This window comes from Bufo gargarizans, chromosome 1 (assembly GCF_014858855.1).
Source record: "Bufo gargarizans isolate SCDJY-AF-19 chromosome 1, ASM1485885v1, whole genome shotgun sequence".
NCBI classification, from domain to species: Eukaryota; Metazoa; Chordata; class Amphibia; order Anura; family Bufonidae; genus Bufo; species Bufo gargarizans.
Window position 1 is genome coordinate 111,484,944 of NC_058080.1, and position 14,223 is coordinate 111,499,166.

The window sequence follows — 14,223 nt, forward strand, 5'->3', positions numbered from 1 at the left end:
AACTGTATGGTGAACGGATGCCACTGTATCCGCATGCCATGCCACGGCATCAGTGTGAGGCATCTGTTAATGCATACATTTCGTATGCATTAAATGGATAGCAAAAATAGGATGTGAACCCAGCACTAGTGTCAGAATAAGCACCAGTACACAGTGGCGCAGCGTGGCAGAGAGGGGAGGCCGCCATGTACTGACAGGGCGCTACCTGGTCCTCGTGGTCAGGGATGAGAACTGTGCTTCCCAAGGATCATTTTATACTGGGCAATACAGGGCAAAGTATAATACACTAGAATCTATATAATATAAAGATATTAGCCCTACCCCCGAATAATAATACAATTAGGTGGTCATTTATTATATAGAAATACGTCTATGTTACACGTATTTCTGACACAGATTGTGGCGCAAAGGTCCTTAGCACCACAATCTGCATATTTTTCCCGCTCATGCCAGCTAAAAAAGGATGGCATGGGCGGGGAAAGGGATACAGTTATGGCCATCCAGTTATTGGCTACCACCGCCATACATTGACCGGATAACACCTCTGTACAGTGACCGGATAACACCGCCATACCGTGACCAGATAAAAGGGAATAAGAGGGCACAGTACAGGGAATGACTAGGGGCACTGCACAGGATGTGGTAAAAGGGCACAATGCAGGGTATAAGGGGGCAGAGTACAGGGTGAGGGGCACAGTACAGGGTGGGGGGGGGGGCACAGTCACATGACCCCGTGACATTAGAAGGTCCTTATGGTGAATGAGGTTCATACACCACCATAATGAGAGGCAGAGGAGTGAGACAGGGGTGTGATTAAATGTGGCAAGAGATAAAAAATTTAACTGTCGGCCAGTACAGGCCCCAAAAATTAGGCATTCATCTGACAGCAAAGAACTTTGAAATCTGTGGCTGGAGGTACATTAGGCGGTCACAGGATAAAAATGTAACTGTCGGCCAGTACAGGCCCCAAAAATTAGCCAATAGGGATTCACCTGACAAAAAAGAACTTTGGACTCTGTGGCTGGAGGTACATTAGGCGGTGATCGGATAAATATGTAACTGCTGGCCAATTCAGGCCCCAAAAATTAGCCAATAGGCATTTACCTGACAGCACAGAACTTTGGATTCTGTGGCTGGAGGTGCATTAGGCGGTCACAGGATAAATATGTAACTGTCGGCAGTACAGGCCCCCAAAAATTAGGCATTTACCTGACATAAAAGGCCTTTTATGCCGCTGTATATTTATAAGGCAAGGACCATTCTTTGTTTCGGGTGGTGGCGGATATTTGTGGGCTGGCATGAGGAAAATCAATTACATGTGGTCGTCACAGGTGTTGATTTCCTCCGAGATCCATGCCTCATAAATTTTTAAAAATGTGAGGTAGTCGACACTAGGCGAATGCACTTATCGGTCACGATTCCCCCTGCTGCGCTAAACGTCCTTTCGGACAGGACACTTGACGAGGGGCAAGCCAAGAATTCCATGGAAAATTGTGCCAGCTCTGGCCACAGGTCAAGCTTGCACACCCAGTAGTCAAGAGGTTTCTCGCTTCTCAAAGCGTCCACATCGGCCGTTAACCCGATTATCGGCCGTTAACCCGATGTAGTCAGACACCTGTTGGTCTAGGCATTCCCTGAGGCTGGATCCGGAGGGCGACTGTCAATGGGTTGGTTGCAAGAATGATCTCATATCTGAAGTGACCAACACATCTTGAAACTTTTTGGGGATCCATGGTGTTGTTCATGGCTGGAGGAAGGAGACAGAGGACGACATTCTCCTGGGCGATGAGCAGGAGCCATGGACTGACCAGTTTGGTGATCTCATCAAATGTCTGCAGAAGTCTGCATGCTTCGTGCATGAGCAGCCACTGGCACGGTTAAAAAAAAACAGCTCCCCAGAACCTGTTCTGCCGCAGAGTTCGTACAGGTAGTCGTTAACGGCACGTTTCTGCTGGAGCAGCTTATCAAGCATATACAAGATGGAGTTCCAGCGCGTCGGGCAGTCACAAATCAGACGTCTGTTTGGCAAGTTGTGTCGTGGCTGAGCATCAGCAAGGCGAGTGATGGCCGTGTAAGATCTTCTAAAATGGACAGTTTACTGGTCTGCCGCAAGCTGTCCTGGACCCTGGGGTATTTTGCAATGAATCGCGGCAAGTTCAGGATGTGTGCCATGCTTGGCACGTGTGTAATTTTGCCCTGTTTCAGCGCACTCAGCAGATTGTCACCGTTGTCGCACACCACTTTACCAACTGTCAAATTTAGCAGGGTTAGCCACTGATCGGCCTGTGACCTGCACAGCTGAAAGGAGTGCAGGATAGGTGTGGCTCTTGGCTTCCAGGCACAACAGCCGCAGCACAGCAAGGCAGCGTCTCACCTGGCACGTCGAATAGGTTCTGCCAGTAGCGGAAAAGGAGGAGTCAGCCGAGGAGGAGATGGAGGATGGAGTAGGAGGAGGAGAAGAAGAGGCAGCCCTGCATGCAATCCGTGGCGGTAACACCAAATTCACATGGGTACCATGGGTTACATGCTTGACGGCCGTCAGAAGGTTCACCCAGTGGGCAGTAAAAGTTATGTACCTTCCCTGCCCGTATTTGCTAGACCACAGGTTTGTGGTCAGATGTATCTTGTCACCGACTCTGTGTGCCAGATATTTCTTAACTTGCCACTGAACGTGGCCATGTATTTCAGGGATGCACTTCTGTGAGAAATATTTCCTTCCGGGGACCTTCCATTCTAAAGGCATGTAAGTCCACCAATTTATATGGCAGTAGTTGGTGAGCTAGCAGTTCCGACAAGCCAGCGGTCAGTCGTTGGGCAAGAGGATTATCCAGCGTCATAATTTTTTAACGCTCCAACATTTGGGCCACTGAAGCCTGCCTTGTGCCAGATAAACGCGATGACGGCAGAGTGGAAGGTGGAGTGGAAGACAAATGGGAGGAGAGAGGAGAAGAGGCAGGATGTGGAGCGCTGGGAGTATGGCTTTGTGGTTCTGATGGCACTGCTCCCACTGGGCTCGGTGATGGAAGGCCAGGTGCCTTCTTAAGGCGGTCATCCCTAGTTGAGTGTTGGGTTTACCGGGACTTATGCGTTGACAGCACAGTCTGCAGATGGCAAAACTTTTGTCAGCAGCTGACACTTAAAAAAAAAGCCCACACTGAGAAGCCATGTGCCGGCATCCTGGGAGCACAAGATGTGACTGTGCTTGGTGGATGGCTCGCTCCAGATACATTTGCAGTCTGCTTTTTGCCTCCTGTGCACTGCGAGTTCTGCCTGCTTCTCCTCACTATCTGCTGCTCTGTCTCTCCCTCTGAACTCCCCTCCTCTTCCTCTCTTGTGGGCACCCACGTGACGTCCATAGACACGTCATCATCATCTCCTTCACCACCACTGACATTAGAGATCTCGGAGTAGGCAGCAACAGTAGGGACCACCCTCCTTGGGCTGATCTGGGTACTGTCGTCAGACTGCTGGGGGGCGACCATTGATACCTCCTGTTCCTGATCCGATGCCAAGAATGGCTGCGCATCGGTAAGGTCTTGTAATGGATGGGAAATTAATTCCTCTGAATCAAGTAGAGGGGATATGGTGGTGGTGGTGTCTTTGGGGGTGCACATAGCAGAGAGTGAGGAGGGTGCAGATACAGAGGATAAGGAGGGTGCAGAAGTGGAAGGCTGAGTGAGCCACTCAACCAATTCTGGTGTGTCCTTTGATGTTATCGAATGCGCCTTCTCCAACTTCCCACTTAGGCTCCGGCCTGGTGCACCTGCCCGACCCCTACCATCCCTGCGTAATGGTCTGCCTCTTCCTCTGCCTGTCATTTTCTAAATGAACCTCTGCCTAAATCCATAGAGAAGAGCAGTATTTGTGGAAGGAGGTATATCGCAGCCCTCAATCAGTATTTGGTGGAAGAAATTATATAGCAATATCACCCCTGAATCAGGATTTTGTGGAAGAAGGTATATAGCACCACTCAATCAGTATTTGGCGGAAACAGGTATATGGCACCCCATAATCAGTATTTTGTGGAATCGGGTGTATCGCAGCCCCCAATCAGTATTTGGTGGAAAAAGGTATATAGCAATAGCACCCCTCAATCAGTATTTAGTGAAAGAAGGTATATGGCACCCCTCAATCAGTTTTGGCGGAAACAGGTATAACACCCCTCAATCAGTATTTTGTGGAAGAAGGTATATGGCACCCCTCAATCAGTATTTGGCATAAACAGGTATAAAGCACCCCTCAATCAGTATTTGGCGGAAACTGTTATATAGCACCCCTCAATCAGTATTTGGCGGAAACAGGTATATACTGTAGCACCCCTCAATCAGGATTTTGAAGAAGGTATATTTCAGCCCTCCAGGAGTTTATTTTGGGGCAACAGGTATATCACACCCTTTGCAATTAGTTACTCCAATAGCATTTGTCCCTCTATCTAACGAGCAAAGTTTGCCACGAAAAGACCACCGGGCGAACCGCAAGGCCATCTCTACAAGCCATCAAGTCTCTGAAAGGTGCAGAGTACACAACTTGGAAAGGAAGGGACTGCAGCACCAGCAACTTGGACAGGAGCATGTTCAGCATACTGTTGTCTCTTGGCAATCGCTTCAGCCATTTTAGGCTGTTCTGGCATATAATTTATTTATTTATTTCACAGCATTCACCTGATGGGGTACAGCATGTGATAATTCTATAGAGAATGTCATCATGGATGTGGCAATACCAAACATGTTTGTTTTTTAACATTTTCTGACAGTTGAATTTTTAAATTTTTCTAGTAGTGGTCTTGCATGACGGCTTTTTTTTTGCGGGATGAGGTGTTATTATGCTTTTTGTTAGGGCTCGTTCACACGACTGTTACCCCTCCGTTGCCGTATTGCGGCCCTCATACGGCGGCTCCGCAACTCACGGGGAACCGGCCATGTACATTCCGCATCACGGATGTGGACCCATTCACTTGAATAGGTCTGCAAATCTGGAGATGCGGTGCGGAACGGAACGGAAGCACTACAGAGTGCTTCCTGGGGTTTCAGTTCCGTGCCTCCGCACCGCAAATAGATATAACTTGCTCTATATTTTTGCAGAACGGATGGATCGCGGACCCTTTCAAGTGAATGGGTCAGCTATCCGCATGCAGCTGGCCCACGGTCGGTGCCCGTGCATTGCGGACCGCAATTTGCGGTCCATAGCACAGGCATGGAGGGGCAACAGTCGTGTGAACGAGCCCTTAAGGTGAGGTGACCAAAAAAAATGTTCTAGCACAGTTATTTCTTTTTTTTTTTACTGCGTACACCTCATGTGATATTTTATAGAACCAGTTACCAGACGCAGGGCTGTGGTGCCAACATTGACACCCTGGCCACGCTGAACATTCTGCCCACAGATTCTACATATGGCCATGTTCACCTCCTCCGGCGGCTAAATAAAAAACTGCGACATCTTGGCCAGTAGCTGCTGACTGTCTTCTAGTAGCTTTTCCTCACTGTATAGTGGAGCTGAGCCCACAGCATACAATACTTCTCTGGCTGAGGAAACACAATACTGAGGTGTGTTGAGGACAGGTGAGGGCACAGGGCCTGCTCCAGGGCCATGCCAATTAAGGGTTGTGTCTGACAAACCCACTAACTCTTGGCTGGGGGTGTCTGATGTCACTTTCAATGAAGTCGAAGATCTAGTCAACCATTCAAGAACCCCTGGGTGGCTGGTCAAGACACGACTGCTAGCTGCCCCTGGGAGCTCAGGCCTCTCGAAGTGACCCTGCTGCCATGGCCCCTTACTCTGCTGCAACCTTTGCCTGCGCCAGAAACATTTAGGCCTTTGCCTCTCTCCTGTGCAGGGCCTGGCACTTCTCTGTCTGAAATACTGATCAAATAAATAAATAAATAAAAATTAAATTAAAACACCCCAAAAAAGTCTGTAATTTTCTCACTTCACCACACAACGGCTAAAACCCTTTTTATTTACACTAATACACACAAAAAAGGGCTTTAGAATATATAACTGCACCTCTAAATGGCAAATATATTTTTCTTTTGCCACTAATACCCGCCACAAAAGGCTTTAGAACATATAACTGCAACGCTGAACGGCAAATATATTTATATTTTTCCACTTATGCACGCCACAAAAGGCTTTAGAACATATAACTGCACCGCTGAACGGCAAATATATTTTTATTTTGCCACTATTACTTGACAAAAAGGGCTTTATAACATAACTGCACCTCTGAACAGCAAATATATATTTTATTTTGCCACTAATACATGCAACAAAAGGCTTTAGAACATATAACTGCACTGCTGAACAGCAAATATATTTATATTTTTCCACTTATACCCACCACAAAAGGCTTTAGAACATATAACTGCACCACTGAACGACAAATATATTTTTATTTTGCCAATTTTACATGACAAAAAGGGCTTTATAACATATAACTGCACAGCTGAACAGCAAATATATTTTACTTTTGCCACTAATACACACCACAAAAGGCTTTAGAACATATAACTGCAACGCTGAACAGCAAATAGACTTTTATTTTGCCACTAATACATGACAAGAAGTGCTGTAATTTTAGCACTTTGCCACACAATGGCTAATAAGCCCCCTTTCCCTCTAATACAAGCCACAAAGTGCTTTAGAACATATAACTGCACCGCACAAGGGCAAATAAGACTTAGAAATATTTTCTTGAAATAAACCCTGTTAATGGCTGTAACACACAAATAACAAGAAAGGTTTGCTGGAATTACAGAGCTGTATAATGGCAATTTGGGTTCCCAGTCAGTGCAGCAAGTTCTAAGTATGAAAATGCCATAAATGTGGATGTTAACTGCTATTTGGGTATGCTGCAGAGTTCAGAAGGAAAAGACCACCTTTTGGCTTTTACAGGGAAAAATTTGGATGGGTTGGTTTACGGAGCCATGTTGCTTTTACGCAGCCTTTGGGGCACCAATACAGCCTTTTTCTAACAACCATCCTTTTTTCATTTTTCTCTTGACTGAACCGTGTGAAGGCTTATTTTTTGTGAGATGAGTTGTCATTATCATTGGTTCTATTATGGGGTACATATGACTTTTTGATCACTTATTTCACTTTTTGTGAAGCAGGATAAAGAAAAGGCAATCATTTTGCCTTTGCTTTTTGGATCTTGTTATTGTGGCATACACAGTGCAAGAAAAATGACATGCTACCTTTCTTCTGCTGGTCAGTATGATTACAGAGATACCAATTTTATGTAGTTTTTATTTTTTGTTTTACCACTTTTACACAAAGCATTTTTGAAAAAAAATCATGTTTTTGCATCCTATTTTCCAAGAGCCATATATTTTTCTAGTAATGGTCTTGTGTGGGGGCTCGTTTTTGCAGGATGAGGTGACATTTTCATTAATACCATTTTGGGGTATCCATGACCTTTTGTACACTTGGTATTTTAATTTTTGGGGAGAGAGGAGCCATTATATAATTTATTTATTTCACAGCATTCACCTGATGGGGTACAGCATGTGATAATTCTATAGAGAATGTCATTACGGATGTGGCAATACCAAACATGTTTGTTTTTTAACATTTTCTGACAGTTTAATTTTTTACATTTTTCTAGTGGTGGTCTTGCATGACGGCTTTTTTTTTGCGGGATAAGGTGATATTATGCTTTTTGTTAGGGCTCGTTCACACGACTGTTACCCCTCCGTTGCCGTATTGCGGCCCTCATACGGCGGCTCCGCAATTCACGGGGAACCGGCCATGTACATTCCGCATCACGGATGTGGACCCATTCACTTGAATAGGTCTGCAAATCTGGAGATGCGGTGCGGAACGGAACGGAAGCACTACAGAGTGCTTCCTGGGGTTTCAGTTCCGTGCCTCCGCACCGCAAATACATATAACTTGCTCTATATTTTTGCAGAACGGATGGATCGCGGACCCTTTCAAGTGAATGGGTCCACTATCCGCATGCAGCTGGCCCACGGTCGGTGCCCGTGCATTGCGGACCGCAATTTGCGGTCCACAGCACAGGCATGGAGGGGCAACAGTCGTGTGAACGAGCCCTTAAGGTGAGGTGACCAAAAAAAATGTTCTAGCACAGTTATTTCTTTTTTTTTTTACTGCGTTCACCTCATGTGATATTTTATAGAACCAGTTACCAGTTTTTTACTAGTAAATAGCTTGAGGATGCAAAGGTAAGCTTTTTTTTGTAAAACACTTTTTATACTTTTATTTTTGTCCCATAGACACTTTTGGGGGTTTGATCCCTTTTCCAATGCAGTAAATACAGGCTGTATTGTACTGCATTGGAGCTGTCAGTTTCACACTGACAGTTCGCTATAAGACCCAGCCTTGTAAGGCTTTTGGCTGCCATAACAACCATCGGCTCCACAGGGAGCCAATGGGGTCAGAAAGGTTACTGCCTCCCTCTGTAAATCCATTATATGCGGAACCAAAGTGGTTAATACACTGGCATCGGAGTCTTCCACGATGCTGGTGTATACAGCAGGGGCCCAGAAAGTAGTAACAGCTGGGCCACTGCTGCTGATTGGGAAAGCACAGCTCCTATGCCTGCCTGAACAGTGGGCTGGGAAGTAACTGCCCACTGTGCTGTCCATGTATGGCAAATTTTGGGAAGGGGTTAAAGCAATAGAATTTACACAATATTTTTTCTCTCCTAGGCAGCAAGACAGGTGATACTGGAGCCTGGAGAGATGTGTAGTAGAGATATCTGGTAATGCATGCCTTTAACAAGCAATCAAACAAATCATGATTCAAAGCAAGTATTATTACAAGAGCTGGCACAGTGGGCTGGCTGCATCCCTGGGAATGAGCAGATACTAGCGATGTACTACTCTCTGAAAATGGGCCACCAATGACACCAGCTATAGCCAAATTTAGTGGAGTCCAAAGACAATCTAATGCCTATAGTAACTGGTAGGCCCTTGCCAAAGGGAGAAGTTTCTTTAAACATACCGTAGATCAGAAAGATATTAGCATTTTATTTTTCATCTATTTCTCTCATCAATTTTGAGAGACAAGTTTGATGCACATGCTGATTGGAGCCACCTTTCATCCTCGCTCATATTACAGGCACATCAGTTTTATGTCCTCTCTGCTTCATGAGGCTAGCTGTGCTATAAAAATAGAAGAGATAGAAGATGCATCTGCTATCAGATTATGCAATCTTGACATGTGGTGTGATCTTATTGGAAAAGAACATTTCTTTCCAAACCTTATAATATTTCACCCTCTACTGCATTGTCTTTACAGCTGGAAGATAGACTTCCCAGGAACCCAGTTCTGCTCCAAGAAAAAGCTAAGCATCAGAATTTGGCCCCTGCAATATGCATCCATAGGACATCTTAAAGATACAGCAGCATTCCATTTGTCCTTGTATCATGGAAGTGATTGTCTTTTGGAACTATTGAGCTTAGCACCATTCCAAACACATCACGCACAATCTGTTTGACCATCTATACAAGTGTACTAATGACTCACATCTATTCAATCCTTATCAATCTTTCCCTCTTTTGGAGCTCAAGTTTTTGGCATGTAAAGAATATGTTTTAACAACCAGAAATTGTTAAGGATAGAACATATTGAAATATAATTCTAACGACTTGCAGCCAATCTTATTTTGGACATGTTTGCAAATTCCTAGCATCGTTTGTGTTTTAGTTTTGTTCCCTATATCTGTTCTTTTGTAAAGTCCAGATACGTATTTAATCATGTGCTTGTGCTGCAATGTTATATTTCCTTTTGACTGTACTTTACGTAGAAGTATAATAATTTTTTGTAATCTATCAAGTCATTGTAAAAAGAGATTTGTGGGCTGTTTATTATAGCGCAGTCCTAATATTTATATCATCTACAGCACAAGTTCATCATATGTGTTTAGTATTCTTATTTATTGTTTAATAACACAATATCACAACGATGCAGCTCAGTCCTCTGCAAGGTCCGGCATAAATCAGTGCCGAAACACAAATATTAGAAAGGTCACATACTTTTGTTCTTTAAAAAGGATTATTTCATATTTAGTATCTAATACTTGATGTTATGTGTGTGGAGCACTGCCTGTTATGTCTTTATGACTGGTCCTAGAGCCAGGAGGATAAACAGACCAATACAGTGACAGTAAAGGGAATGTGTCATCACTATTTAATCAGTTTCTATGAGGAGGTAAGTTCTAGACTTGACAGCGGCGAATCAATGAATATCGTATATCTGGACTTCTCCAAAGCATTTGACACTGTACCACATAAAAGGTTAGTATATAAAATGAGAATGCTCGGACTGGGAGAAAACGTCTGTATGTGGGTAAGAAACTGGCTCAGTGATAGAAAACAGAGGGTGGTGTTTACCGGTACACACTCAGATTGGGTCACTGTCACTAGTAGAGCTCAGGGGTCAGTATTGGGCCCTATTCTCTTCAATATATTTATTAATGATCTTGTAGAAGGCTTGCATAGTAAAGTATCAATTTTCGCAGATGACACTAAACTGTGTAAAGTAATTTACACTGAAGAGGACAGTATACTACTACAGAGGGATCTGGATAGATTGGAGGCGTGGGCAGATAAGTGGCAGATGAGGTTTAACACTGACAAATGTAAAGTTATGCACATGGGAAGGAACAATGCAAGTCACCCGTACATACTAAATGGTAAAACACTCGGTAACACTGACATGGAAAAGGATCTAGGAATTTTAATAAACAGCAAACTAAGCTGCAAAAACCAGTGTCAGGCAGCTGCTGCCTAGGCAAATAAGATAATGGGTTGCATCAGAGCCACACATGGAGTACTGTGTACAGTTCTGGGCTCCTGTAAACAAGGCAGACATAGCAGAGCTGGAGAAGGTCCAGAGGAGGGCAACTAAAGTAATGACTGGAATGGGGCGACTTCAGTACCCTGAAAGATTATCAACATTAGGGTTATTCACTTTAGAAAAAAGACGACTGAGAGGAGATCTAATTACTATGTATAAATATATCAGGGGTCAGTACAGAGATCTATCCCATCATCTATTTTTCCCCAGGACTGTGACTGTGACGAGGGGACATCCTCTGCGTCTGGAGGAAAGAAGGTTTGTACACAAACATAGAAGAGGATTCTTTCTGGTAAGAGCAGTGAGACTATAGAACTCTCTGCCTGAGGAGGTGGTGATGGTGAGTACAATAAAGGAATTCAAGAGGGGCCTGGGTGTATTTCTGGAGTGTAATAATATTTCAGGTTATAGCTACTAGAGAAGGGGTCGTTGATCCAGGGAGTTAGTCTGATTGCCTGATTGGAGTCAGGAAGGAATTTTTTATTCCCCTAAAGTGGGGAAAATTGGCTTCTACCTCACAGTTTTTTTTTGCCTTCCTCTGGATCAACTTGCGGGATAACAGGCCGAACTGGATGGACAAATGTCTTTTTTCGGCCTTATGTACTATGTTACTATGCTACTAGGGATGAGCGAATCGACTTCAGATGAAACATCCAAAGTCTATTTGCATAAAACTTTGTTCTAATACTATACAGGGCAGGACAATACTAGAATGGATTGTCTCCGATGAGCCGAAGTTATTGCTTTGCGAATTAATATAGCTTCATAAATTAATTTGTACTGTAAAAAAAACATTTCCCGAACTGTACCAATCTTTATGCTGTACCTGTTTCATCTGAAGTTGATTCGCTCATCCCTAGTCATCACAAAATGACCAAATGTTTCAATCACGCTTTTACAGTACGTTAAACATATGTTTAAATAATTGTTGGTGTTGTACCTTTAATTTTCCTTGTCACTATCTACATTTATTTATTTTTTTATCCTAAAATTATGCATTTTTCACTCTGGCAACTAAGCCTAATATAAGGCACTACTTCTTGTTATGTACGGTTCACTTTTGCTCAGTCATTTCATTATAATCACAGACAAGATTACAATGACAAATAACAACTATACATACTGTAGATGACACAGGATCCACCATTCACAATATGTGATGCTCAAAGATTATCTATTCCTTCCTTGTACAATGCACGGGTCCAGAGTATGCCTAGAAAACTCTGCCATAGAAGTCAATGAGGTCCCCTCCTGACCATTGTGTCTATGGACCATGTTAGCTGCTGGAAAGCATATCTCTAAATGATGCTAACAATTGCTCAGGCAAGATGGCTGCCCCCATAATCATGATCAGAACAAAAAAACTCTACAATTAGAAAATAAGAACAGATATGTGTACATGGTAAGTCACAAAAACAGAGAGAAGTATTTGTAAGGCTGTTGTTTTCAGGATTTAGGACCCTATAATAGGGCATCTGGACAGGGGTTGCCCCATATTACTTCCCCTCTAATGGGAAACTTTAAGATTTTTTTAAAATACAAATATTATTCTAAATATGATGCTGGCAATATGGTATTTTATAGTACTGTATGCTTGTTAATACTGATATTTGATCTATGCACACACCTTTATAATGGATCCATAGTACAGAATGTATCGGCTGCGGAGCACAAATTGTACATCCATGCGAATCAGGTTTTTTTACAGTTTTTTTCCGCATAAATTCACAAGAAAAAAACATTATGCTATATTCCAATGCATGCTGTACTACAGAGAATACAGTGCCCCCAGGACAGTTCAAGAGCCAATCACCTTATCAAGGAGTGACCCATGATCACAGCCGTATTTCATTTAGCTTACAATTTGTGTAGCGATCAACTTGCATTACTGTTTAAATGTATATAAAATAAAGTAAAAACTCACAATGTCCTAGCTTTGGACACTAAGCACACAAAAATTCCTCAACTTTATTACCAATTTTATACACACAACTCTGAAAAGAATTCAGTGGCATCTTCAGCCACAACAATGCAGAATACATCTGTTCATGAGTAAGATCTGCATACGTTCTCAATTTTCCCTTCTCGTATCCAAATCTGGCTTTGCATTCCATCACTATGGTTAATGGACAGTACAACAATCATGCAACAAGCCTTTCGTAGGTCACATATCTGGATATCTGGACTACATAACACAAACAATGCACATTATTATTTCTATTATTTTACTATGATTAAAAAAATACTTCAATGTGGATGCAAAAAGTATCTTTAAATATAAAAGATTTAACTTGCGATGTAAATATGTCGTATATCATTGATCTTTTGAAAAAAAAAATATATTTATGGTTAAAGCATTGCCCTAATAAAAAATTGTTCACAGGTCAGCTAAATTCCTTTTCTTTTAGCATATTGTTAAAGTCATTAACCTAACTAGAAACAGGCATCTAAGTTATGCAGCCAATATCACTTAACATTTCTATACCAAGTTTAGAACAGGAAAAAGGTGATTTACTACGTTTCAATACCTTTTTCTAATATGAAATACCAGCCAAACAATCACTTGGTAGAGATTGCAGGCTGTAAATTCAGTAACTATGGCTTTGCCTGTCACAAAGTCCACTGCAGAAAATGAAAAATAAAATAATAATCAAGCACAAAACAAAAAATAAAAATGTCCATTGAAGTAAATGTACACGTATCTTGTAAAAGAAATCTAACATCCACATCAGACTTTGAACTTCAGGCCCCCCTTCACTTTATGGGACATTTCATTTAAAGTTAATATAGGATACTTTATCTGGAATGCGGATTTTGCAATAGACCAGTTAAATAATGGCAAAGATGTCATGGAAAATCTTGGAAGCTAATGTAAAATGGAATGGATTAGTTGGAATTTCCATCTTTTAGATAACGATTTTCGATTACTGTTATCCTAGCTTCTAAACTTAGTCAGCACACAAGGTACTTTGACTATTACCCTCACCTTGAATTCTGCATTTATTGAATGTGCACAAGAAGAACATATACGTATGTAAATCATAGGCTAAAGCAAATATGTTATAAGCAATTCTATATTAGTACATATGACATTTTACTTTGGTAATCCATCTTGGGTCCTTCCCTTCCTTTGCTACCAGTTATTCTTATTATACATTTGAATACTGCTATACTTGTGGTATTTTGTACTGTTATATAGTCATTTATCAATAGGTAGATTTATGAGTTTTTAGAACATAGAAAATAAAAAAGACAAGACCAACTGGAACGAGGGAATAACAGTAATAGGAAGGTGGAAGACAAAACTTTAGAATTTCTTAGTGTAACTGTCTTCATTTTTTATTATTGTGTAGTGACAGTTATGGTGTTTTTTTTTATGTACTTTATTAGGCAATCATGTAT